This window comes from Ursus maritimus, unplaced genomic scaffold, assembly GCF_017311325.1.
Source record: "Ursus maritimus isolate PB19 unplaced genomic scaffold, ASM1731132v1 scaffold_1, whole genome shotgun sequence".
In the NCBI taxonomy this organism is placed as follows: Eukaryota; Metazoa; Chordata; class Mammalia; order Carnivora; family Ursidae; genus Ursus; species Ursus maritimus.
In genome coordinates, this window is record NW_024423343.1 from 23,276,000 (window position 1) to 23,286,870 (window position 10,871).

At 36.9% G+C, this 10,871-nt stretch overlaps 1 long non-coding RNA gene across 2 annotated transcripts in view; it reads right to left on the reverse strand.

Annotated features, from left to right (window-relative positions):
• LOC121105049 overlaps positions 1–10,871 on the reverse strand; it is a 40,150-nt gene that overhangs the window by 12,142 nt on the left and 17,137 nt on the right. The window lies entirely within an intron of this gene.

Here is a 10,871-nt window from a genome sequence, read left to right on the forward strand (position 1 = left end):
CTGCTGAATGAGCAGCCTGTCAGCAGCAGAGATCAACACACGAGACAGCATCATTCCCTAAGGAGATAAGCCGGGCGGCTTATTGCAGGTTGATTACATTGGATCCATTTCCATTCTGAGGGCCAAGGGTTGGCTATGGGTGAGGGAGATCTTGAGCTGGCGATGAAGAAGGGAAGTGATACAGAGCAATTACAATCTCTCGACAAACAGCGTTAGTGGAGATTGTGAGGTGTTTTGCTTTGGTTTTGTGTGGTTTGTTTGCTTGTTTTTCACTCATCTTCTTCTATTAAGTCTTTGTAGAAACAGTAGCTGTCCTTCACCTTGAAAAAGCCTGTGGCAAATTTGACTTGTACATTTCAGGGAAGAAGTGAAGACAACCTATTCTCACAAAAAAAGAAGACCCATGTCACAGTAGGGGAAATGTATGTGATGGAGGACAGGAGCAGATCTATGTTGCAAGGAATGGATCTTGTTGAATATCTCCTACGTATCACATCAGATCCTCTCAGACTCATGTTCCAGGCAGTTCAAGGGCATGGATAAGCTTCAAACAAGTACAACCTGTCAGCACCTCACCTCGGGCACAGGTGGAGTGATCCTCAAGCTGGACTTGAGACACTAGGATGGGGATGGATGGACATGTGCAACCTGGAAATGTGGTAGAGCCAAGTCTCTGTGAGATGAGCTTTTGCTCAATGAAAGACGGGAGCAAGTACATACATGCTGCTCCTTTTCCCCTCAGATAGAAAGCCTGAGACACATTTCATATGGCTTCCCAGATGACCTTGCAATATCAAGCAACCTCTTGCCCATAATGGTGACCGAATCAATATTGCATCCTTAAGTTAGCTTTCCTTCCTTCTTTTGCTCCCCTGCCCTCACTCCTGCTCCCTGGGATAGCACTGCAGTAGAGGACTCACCCATAAAACTTTGTTTCAGGGTCTGCTTTTGGGGGACACAGGCAAAGACACTAAATTTCTTCATATATTTATGTTTCCTTAAGATAAATTCCTATATCTGGAATTGCTGAGTCAAAGCACATTTTTAAGACTTAAATGCATATTGCCAAAACTGCTCTTCAGAAAGATTTTGCAGTTCATTCTCACGCATTCTCATTGTAATGGGGTGTATATGAAAGTGGCCATTGCCCCATGTACTCATTAATGATTGGCATTATTTTTTATTATTCTGTAAGTCAATATGTAAAAAATGATATGTCTTTAATTTTTGTTTTTCTAATGAAGAATAAATTCAGATTTTATTAAATAAGCATATGCTTATTGTCCACTTATTTATATTTAGAAAAGTTTATATGCTTTGACAGTGTTATATAATTTTTAATGTAATTTCAAGAGATCTTTATTCATTAAAGTTATAAATAAATCCATTCTCTTTCTTATTTGGTGAATGTGTTTTTCCAGTTTGTTGTCTTTTGATTTTCCTTATGATGCTTTTGGACCTACAAACATTTATTGTTGTTTTGGAGATCTGCCCCATTGATCTGGCTCTTCCTGTCTCAAAATCGTATTGTTTTATTATGATAGTTTTATAGTGCTCTAATTAATATCTTCTAATGCTAGATTCCTATTTCCTTTATTCATTCTTAAAAACTTTCTTGACTTTTATACCATTATTCTTTCTAAAATCCCAGTGATATGTTAAATTTAACAAATGATTCCAGATATCTGAACCAGGTGTTCACATATCTTTCATTTTGACTTATTTCCACTGTGAATTATATTCCCAAATTAAACAAGTATTTAATGTCTTGAATATACTCTACACGGTCTCTTTCTATTCCCACTACTGTCATGTTAGTTTGGATTTTTGTATCTATTTTATTACAATGGCCTCCCCAAAAGACTCAGTACCCTCCAATCCTGCTTCCTTTCCAAAGCCATAGGGTTTTCATCAACAAATCAAAACTGAGGAATTGCCTGGTTCTCAACACCCTTCAGTATGAACTCCATTTAACAGAGTGGGCAAGACCCTTCATAATCTAGCCTTTGGATTTGTCTTCTACCCCATCTCTCATCTTTCCCCTGTTGCATCGCAACCTAACAACGGCCTCTGTAGTTCTTCAGTTGTTCCCAGAATGGGCAAGATACTCTGTCACTGGTGTTTCTGCCCAGGTTGCTGCCTCCACAAAAATTGTCTCATCCTTCTACTGGTCACGTGCCTGTTTAATATCTATTCATGATACTTGGCTTAGCTTTCATCTCCCCTAAGATGCCTTTCTTGATTCAATTTTGAATTCATTTTCTTTCTCTATATTCCCAGTACTTCTCATATAGACTGCTATCTTTATATGTTCAGACTCCATGATCATTGTTATTAAATCTTTGGAGTCAAAGATGTTCAGAGTCTAGCACAGCATCTGGCATATAAAACTCAGTTAATATATGATGGTTGAGAGGATGAATAACTCTCAGTTTTCATATCTTAAATATGTGGATGATATTTCAACCAAACAACATGATATTATAGTAAAGTTATGTAAACCTATGAGATGGGTTTGAGCACTGTTAACTGGTATAGAATTACAAGATGAGAATCAAAGATATAAAGTCACACACCCAAATGGTCAAAGTGAGAGAGTTGTTATTTCCTAGAATAGAGAAAATAATGTAATCATTTACACATTTTGTTTAAAATCCATTGATTCTCAGGAATAATTTTGAGTTTATAAACATTTTATTTGGGATTTTTTTCAAGACTACTTAAAAATGTTCTTAGGATACATAATTACCATTATTTCCATCTAACCTTTATATTTTCTAACATTCTCAAGTTTAGAAACTTTCCTTTGTTAAAAGGTTATCTTTTACCTTTTTTTAAATCGGTTTTATCAATTACCTGAAAAGAAGAAGCCATATATATAACATGTATTATAATCTGAAAACTGTGGATATTTGTATTCATTTGGGAGTGCTTTTAAAGGGCAAGTATACATTCTGAATAACAATTAACAATTTACGTGTATTAAATGAGTATAGCAAAAAAAGACTGATCATAAATGTCTAAAGTTGCTGACATTCTTACCACATAAAAAAAGGAGTATGGAGTGGAACATTTTTTAAGCTACCTGTTAAAAAGAAGAGTATAGCGGGATTGAGAAACTGTGATCTCCTAAAACCATTTAAAAAATTAAAGACAAGTTTTTACACTAATGAATATACCAAACTGATTTATAGAGGCTATTCAATTTTGCTGAAGGTTTTAGGTTTTTTTCTTTACTAATATATGTACATATGCTTGCCTTTATATCAATTTTATTTTGTGATTCCTTAACAATTATTTTAATGCAAGATGATTATGGTAAATTTACTGGGGGCAAGATTTATTTAAGAACTGATATACAGGGGCGCCTGGGTGGCTCAGTCAGTTAAGGGACTGCCTTTGGCTCAGGGCATGATCCCAGGGTCCTGGGATCGAGCCCCACATCGGGCTCTCTGCTCCTTGGGAAGCCTGTTCCTCCCTCTCCCTCTGACCCCCCTCCAGCTTGTGCTCTCTCTTGCTCACTCACTCTCTGTCTCTCAAATAAATAAAAAGTTTTTAACACACACAAAAAAACTGATATGTAACTTAAGAAATGAGTGATATGAATCCTGTGACCATTTAATGCATATTTATTGAATAAATATCTATCTGAAATATTCAGGAAATTTTCATAAAAGCTCACATCTGATTTCCTTCTATTATGATCTTCTAAAAGTGTATATTTCTTCCCATATGAAATCTTACTTTTGGATTGCTTTAATTACTCTTATACTTTTTGCTTCTTTTTAAATGTCTTAATATCTTAAGCAACTGACATTTCTTTGATCTCTCTTTTGACTCTCTTTGCTAATGTTAGATCTATGTATAATATATTTGAAGGAACAATTTTTTATCTTTCTAAAAAGTAAGACATATATAATGGAACTTTTCAGTACAGTGCTTGACTCAAAATGTCATGAATTAAAATGATACATTCTTCAGGAAAAAGCAAAGCACTTCTGTTGGATATGTATTAGAGGAAATGTTAGGCAGTAGTTGTAGCTAAGAAGTTTCCAAATATTAAACTTCCCTTGCACTTATCAATTCCCATCCACCAACCATTTTTGTTTGTTTTTGTTTTTCTTTCTGGCTTCCAGGACATGTATTTCACCTTCCACGAGGTCTATAGCCCCTTCTACACTTCATTCCCTATCTTAGAAATTTTCCTGCCTTTTCTTGCTGAAGCCTTATTCCCAAAATACTTCATCCAACAGATATGAAAGCAAAACGTGAAGATGGGGCTGCACATCTGCACATATGACTTTTAAAGGAAAACAAAAACAATGGTGTAGAAGAGTATAATGTGTAATCAAAACCTAATAATCATTTTATTCTTGTTGATTTCCTCTTCACTACTAAGTGCAAAAACATGTCGGTACTTAAATGGACTCATGATAAATAAAAAAAAAATTTTCATTATTTGGCACTAGGCTTGCTGAAAGTAGTTCAGTATGCTGTTTCACTCCCATTTGAAATGCCAGCATGGAATTTTTAGCATCATGGGTATGTTGTGGGATCAACACAACAGACTGAGTATTAAGTCCGTACAAAGTGAACTTTGCATATTTTTAAATATACTTGTTAGGAAGCAAAAAAAAAAAAAAAAAAGATTTAAAAAAATTTGACAAAAGTCACATAATATAGGGTGTAATAAAGATTACCAACAAAGAACTTTCTATACTGTATATAATATGGACATGTTAGATCTTTTATAATCAAATATGCCCCTTAAAAAAGGGAGCTCAAAATCTTGCTTAGTGAGCAATACTTCATGTAGCAAGCAAGCAGTACTTCATGTAATAGGAAAGAGAGAAATTACTCAAAACTTTCTTTAATCTTAATAGCTGGTGTTATCATTTTTGAAAATCTGATGCAAACTTCTCCACATTAGGGATAGACATCAATTTCAAAAGAAACACTGTGGGGTAAACTCTTGGTTGGTGGCAAGGTGCCTCTCCTCAGCCATCCAACTGTATTTCTCAATATCTTTCTCATCATTGTCAAGGGGCCCTTCTCTGTTACCACATTTCATCTACAGACAGCATAAAGCTTTCACAGGAAAGCTTTAAGTCTTTGGTCCCCAAATGTTTAAACCTATGGTGTGTGTGTGTGTGTGTGTGTGTATTTATTTTTATTTTATTTTATTTTTAAAGAGAAGGAGGGGGTAGGGGCAAAGGGAGAGAGAAAATCTTAAGCAGGCTCCATGCTGGGCTCCAACACTGGACTCAATCTCACAACCCTGAGTTGATGATCGGAGCCAAAAAAAAGAGTCGGATGCTGAAGGGACTGAGCCACCCAGTTCTCCCTAAACCTCTAGTCTTTAAAAGGCCTTTTCTAGAAGGGGCACACACACCCCAATGTTCATAGCAGCAATGTCCACAATAGCCAAACTGTGGAAGAAGCCGAGATACCCTTTAACAGATAAATGGATAAAGAAGATGTGGTTCACATATATACAATGGAATATTACTCAGCCATCAGAAAGGATGAACACCCACCATTTGCATCGACATGGATGGACTGGAGGGGATTACGCTAGGTGAAATAAGTCAAGAAGAGAAAGACAATTATCATATGATTTCACTCAAATGTGGAACACAAGGAATAGCACAGAGGACCATAGGGGAAGAAAGGGAAAACTGAAGGGGAAGAAATCAGAGGGGGAGATGAACCATGAGAGACTATGGGCTCCGGGAAACAAACTGAGGGTTTCAGAAGGGAGAGGGGCTGCGGGGTGGGTTAGGCCAGTGATGGTTATTAAGGAGGGCACATGTTGTAATGAGCACTGGGTGTTATACGCAAATAATGAATCATGGAACACTACATCAAAAAAAAGAAAAGAAAAATTGCATAAGAACATTAATAACAATTAAAAAAAAAAGAAATTACTAACTACCCACCTTACTTTCTGCCACCATAGCTCAAGCTATACTTTTTAGCAATAAGATAGACAGTTTTATCAATTACCTGGTTAGATAGCTACAGTAAAATTTAATAGAAAACAGATTTAGCAGCGATTCTAATAATGTATTTACCTGCAATTTCTGACTTTCTTACTATTTTCATGTGAGACTCTGTCTGGAATACTCTAGAAAAGAAAATAAAGATTACTGAAAATGTGCAATTTAAAGAAAAATAATAAAAGGCCTTTTCTCTCTTTGCTGTGGCCCCTCAAGCAAGAGTCATATCTACTTTTATTTTTTGTCATTTAAAAAAATGTGTTTTCTGTATATTTTAAGTACATATTTTAATATACTTTTAATTTCTACAAATAGTTGATATTTTAAAAAGATAAAGATAGCTTTCTTTTCTGATTAGCAAAATATTGTATGTTCAATGTAAACAGTTCAGGCTATAAATAACCACTTTTTAACCTATGTACTTCTATTTATATTTTTTACAAAAATGAGAACATACTCTAACCTGCTTTTTTTTTTCATTTAACATTACCTCTTAGAAATTCTTGTCCATTACCCAAAAACTGGTTATTTCTTAATGAAGAGTATTCCATTGTGTGACTGGTATCTTAATTAGTCCATCCAGTCCCATATTTCCTAACATCAAATTTATTTTCTATTTTCATTCCCTGAAACAATCTCCCGTTCTTGTACATACCTTTGTGCTCACCCACAAGACTGTATCTACAGGATGAAGTCTAAGATGGGGAAAGGCATACACATTCTTTTCCTGTGTTATGAAGTACCAACTTACCCCCTCCCCTGCACAGGATTTAAATCAGCCTACTCCCCCACCGGCACCGTGCGAGAGTACTTGTATATAATTGTATCTCCATAGTCTCACCAAAGCTGGGTTATAGCATTTTTTCTAAATCAAATTAATGAAAAGTTTTATTTCTTGTGAAATCAATGACTGTTTTCTGCCTTTGAGGCAATACTTAGAAAACATTTCCTGTTATTTCCTCACATGGCCTTTTCTCTGCACACATGCATCCCTGGTGTGTCTTCCTCTTCTTATAAGGACACCAATCATATTGGATTAGGGCCCCACTCTTATGATTTCATTATCTTAAATACACCTTTAAAAGCCCTATTTCCAAATAAGTCACGTTGGGGGTTAGGCTTCCACATACGAATTTTGAGGACGCAGTGAAAGGGCAGCCATCTGCAAGCCAAGAGAGAAGCCTCAGTAGAAACCAGCCCTGCCTGCACCTTGATCTTGGACTTTCCCTCCAGAACTCTAAGAAACAAATCTCTGTCATTTATGGCAGCCTGAGCTGACTAATACATTTCCCCACCTCAAGATTAGAATATTAATCTAAATTTTCATCTCATGCTTTATGATCTTTTTTTAGTTTAAATCTCTAATTTTAAATGTCAAATAAAATTGGGATATATTTTGGTGTAAACGGGAGTGTGCTTCAACCTTATATTTTTACAAATGCTAAGCCATTTGTTCTAAAAGATTTTTGGAGAATGCATTCAATGCACTGATTTGAAATGTCACCTGTAGTACTTGCTAAATTCCCACTTGTGTCTGCTTCTGGACTCCTTATCTCTTCCACTGATATGCTTGTTTCTTCTTATGCTGCTATCACACTGTTTCAGTTGTCACATCTTAGCAATATGGTTTACTATGGCTTTGGCAAATTCCTAATCATTACTCTTCTTTCTCAGAATGTTTCTAAATAATCCTACATATTTCGTCTTCCAAACAAATGAGGATTATATTGTCATGTAAAAACAAAACACAAAACAAACAAACAAAAAACAGAAGGTGTCTCTGTGGTATATTCAGAAATAAATTCATAGCAAATTCATGCCTTTACAATATCTGTGCTCCCAAAGAGGGCATGCAATGTCTTTGCATTCATTCTAATGCCCTTAAAGGTCTTTCATTTAGTTGGTCAGCTTTTGTTTTTTCTTCATACAGGTTGTATGTATTTCTTGCTAAATTTATTCTTGGTTTCCTTTGTACTGGGCTTGGACTTCGCATGGGAAGATGAGATGCCCTGTGGAATTGGTTTGAGTCTGAAACCTACCCCTCCTTCTTAGGTCTGGCTTATTTCTAAAAACATCATTCTTGAAGAACTTTCATAAGCCTCCGATCAATTGTGTTCGTGAGAGCGCCATCATTTAAAATACAGAACCAGAAATGTTGAAATGAGAGGCTTCTCCCTCCATTGCTACATCCACCTTGTCACTGATTCTCATTAGCTGCAAACGTGACCTGAGAACAGGCCTGCAAAGCTTTGGTTGCTTAGCAACAAATGGGACTAGCTCCTCCTTTCCCCATTCTTCTAGAAATAAAGGCTTAAGCCTCAGGGCCCTGAAGGGAAACATCAGTAGTAAAGGGCCTTTCTTCCTTAATCTGCCTTTGCTTATTTCCAAAAGCCCTCACTGCATTCCAAGCTTTGGTCACAGGATGGTTTTATAAAGGGAAGTCTCATCACACGTAGGAGGGGACCTGCGCTGGAAAGTACCTCCTAGACGTTCGGGTGCCAAGAATTCCCAGCTCTCCCAATTCTCCAGGATCACATTATTCCCTGTCAGGATCCCAATTTTGACCAAAAAAACACAGCTTTCATAGGGGACTCTGCTGCTGTCACAGAGTGGTCTCGGAGCAGGAAGCAGGGGTAGAAACCACTTCCTGCAACAGAGATGTACGATATCCATGCATTTTCTTGTCTGTTCCCCACAGGGTAGCCCAAGCCCAGGGCAAGCTTCCTTCTATGCATCCCTTCTTTTGCTATACTTTAAGGCTACAAGGAGTTACCATTCACTCCAACAACGCTCTTCCACTCAGCTCATTTAATCTCCCAATTTAAGAAATGAAACTATCCTCTCCCAAACCTTTTTCAGCCACGACACAGTGCAGGCCACCAGCCACTAGCCAGACCACGGCTTGGCTGTCCTCGGTTAGGTGTCCATCTCTGATCTAACCTGCTGTAGCCAGAGGTAAGGGCTGAGGAATATGGCCTTTATCTCGTGTTGTACAGAGTGAACGTGCCTGGGTAATAGCAATTAGCTTTTCTATCCTACTGTCCTTTATCAACTTTTGAGTCACTTTGTTTCCGTTTTCTCTCTTTTATACACTATCGAGACTGTTTTCAACCTAATTTGACGGTGCACCTTTTAAATAAATGAGTAGTTTAAGCCCAATTTCATTTAGATTTAATAATTTAAAGGAAATGCATTAAATCATTTAATAAAAGCAATCAGCATTTATGGAACCCTTAGTATGTGCTAGATACTATCATCTCTTTTTATAGAAGTGATATATTGTCATTTAACCCTCACATGTGGGATGTTTATCATCCCATGATAGATGAGAACACTGAGGCACAAACAGGTTAAGAAACTTGCTAAAGAACACACTGTATCTGGTAGTCAGTGACCCAGGATTGCAACCCAGGGTAACTGATGGAGAGCAAGATTTTTCTGTCATCTTAGTCCCCGTTTTCCATGCAGTGTCCTCTATTTTGCATGTTTTGCCTTGTGGTCCATATTTTCATCTCCACTTCCACGGGTCTCCTTATTCCTATCACTATTTCAGACTTACCCCTTCACAGGAGAGGGATGTCCTCCTTTCTCTGAGGGAACTCAGGCAACTATCAAAAGGCCAATCTGAGAAACTGTGAGGAGGGCCCGGTGCTCACTTTACATTCCAGGGATGCCAGCAGGGCCTTGGAATGTTGTTGAACTCTGGTATGAGAGAGGCTCAGAGGCCCCATCCTTTCTCAGCATCGGCCTGCAGCCAGGGGATCTTTGATATTTGCAGGGCTTGCCAGAATTTCCTCTACTTCCCATAGGACTCTCTCAAGAAATGGCATCTTCTTTTAATTTGCTTCTAAACTCTACTCTATTTGGAAGAAAATCTTTGACATTTGTGGTCTGTGTTTGATAGCCTTTCCAGAGCAAGCATCCCCCGAACCCCCATCCCACTGCACCTTAACCCTGTGGTTGCTTTATTTTCATCAAAAGGTACTTTTTTGGTTGGGGATAGGATGTGTACCCTTGCACCACCATTATTCTGGAATTGTGAGTTTCCTATTGCTTCGTCCGAGTCTAGGTAATCTTTAATTTATTGGTATCTACATGAGGAACATTTTTCAGCTGCTGAATATCACCATTAAAATACGCCTAAATATTTTAGAAATGAACAATCAGCAAAAATTTATTGTTTCTGTACACAGACCCCATTTAACTAAGGTGCCTAGAAACTAATGTTAAAGAAAAATAACAATAATGATAATAATAAATGGTAACTTTAATAATTTATATAATAAAACCATTAAGCATATGTATATATTATAAATTAATACTTATCTACCAGGAATCTAAATGTCATTATAAATGCTACATATTTATCAAAAAGTCCCACTGAGACCAGGAAAAACATTAAAAGAACATTAACCTGCTATATGGCACAAAGTTCACCAGTTTCTCGTTTGTAGTTTTGTGTTCTGGGATATAGCAACGAATTAGACTCTGGATGTCTGACAAAATTTCACTGACTCCAGTAAAAGTCAATGGAAGTTTTGCATGAGTCAGATCATGTTCCTTCAGTTATTTAAACACTAAGTATGAATTTGGACTAATAGATAGAAAAGAAATTGATTAAGGTCAAGCAGTTTATAATTAATGTGTAGACCAATAAGCACTGCAGAACGTTTAATTCCAAGAGCTATTGTAAAGTAGGACAAAATAATTTAAAAATTAACTGGAAGAGCTTTCACTGAATTGTGTATTTTATTGAAAAAAGGTAAACAGAATGATGTAATGATATCTTCTTTTAAAGGTGTTATGCTAGCTGAAAAATGCTCATATTCCATGTGGAATTGTCTGCTACAAAAATGCATTCCTGGAGTTCTG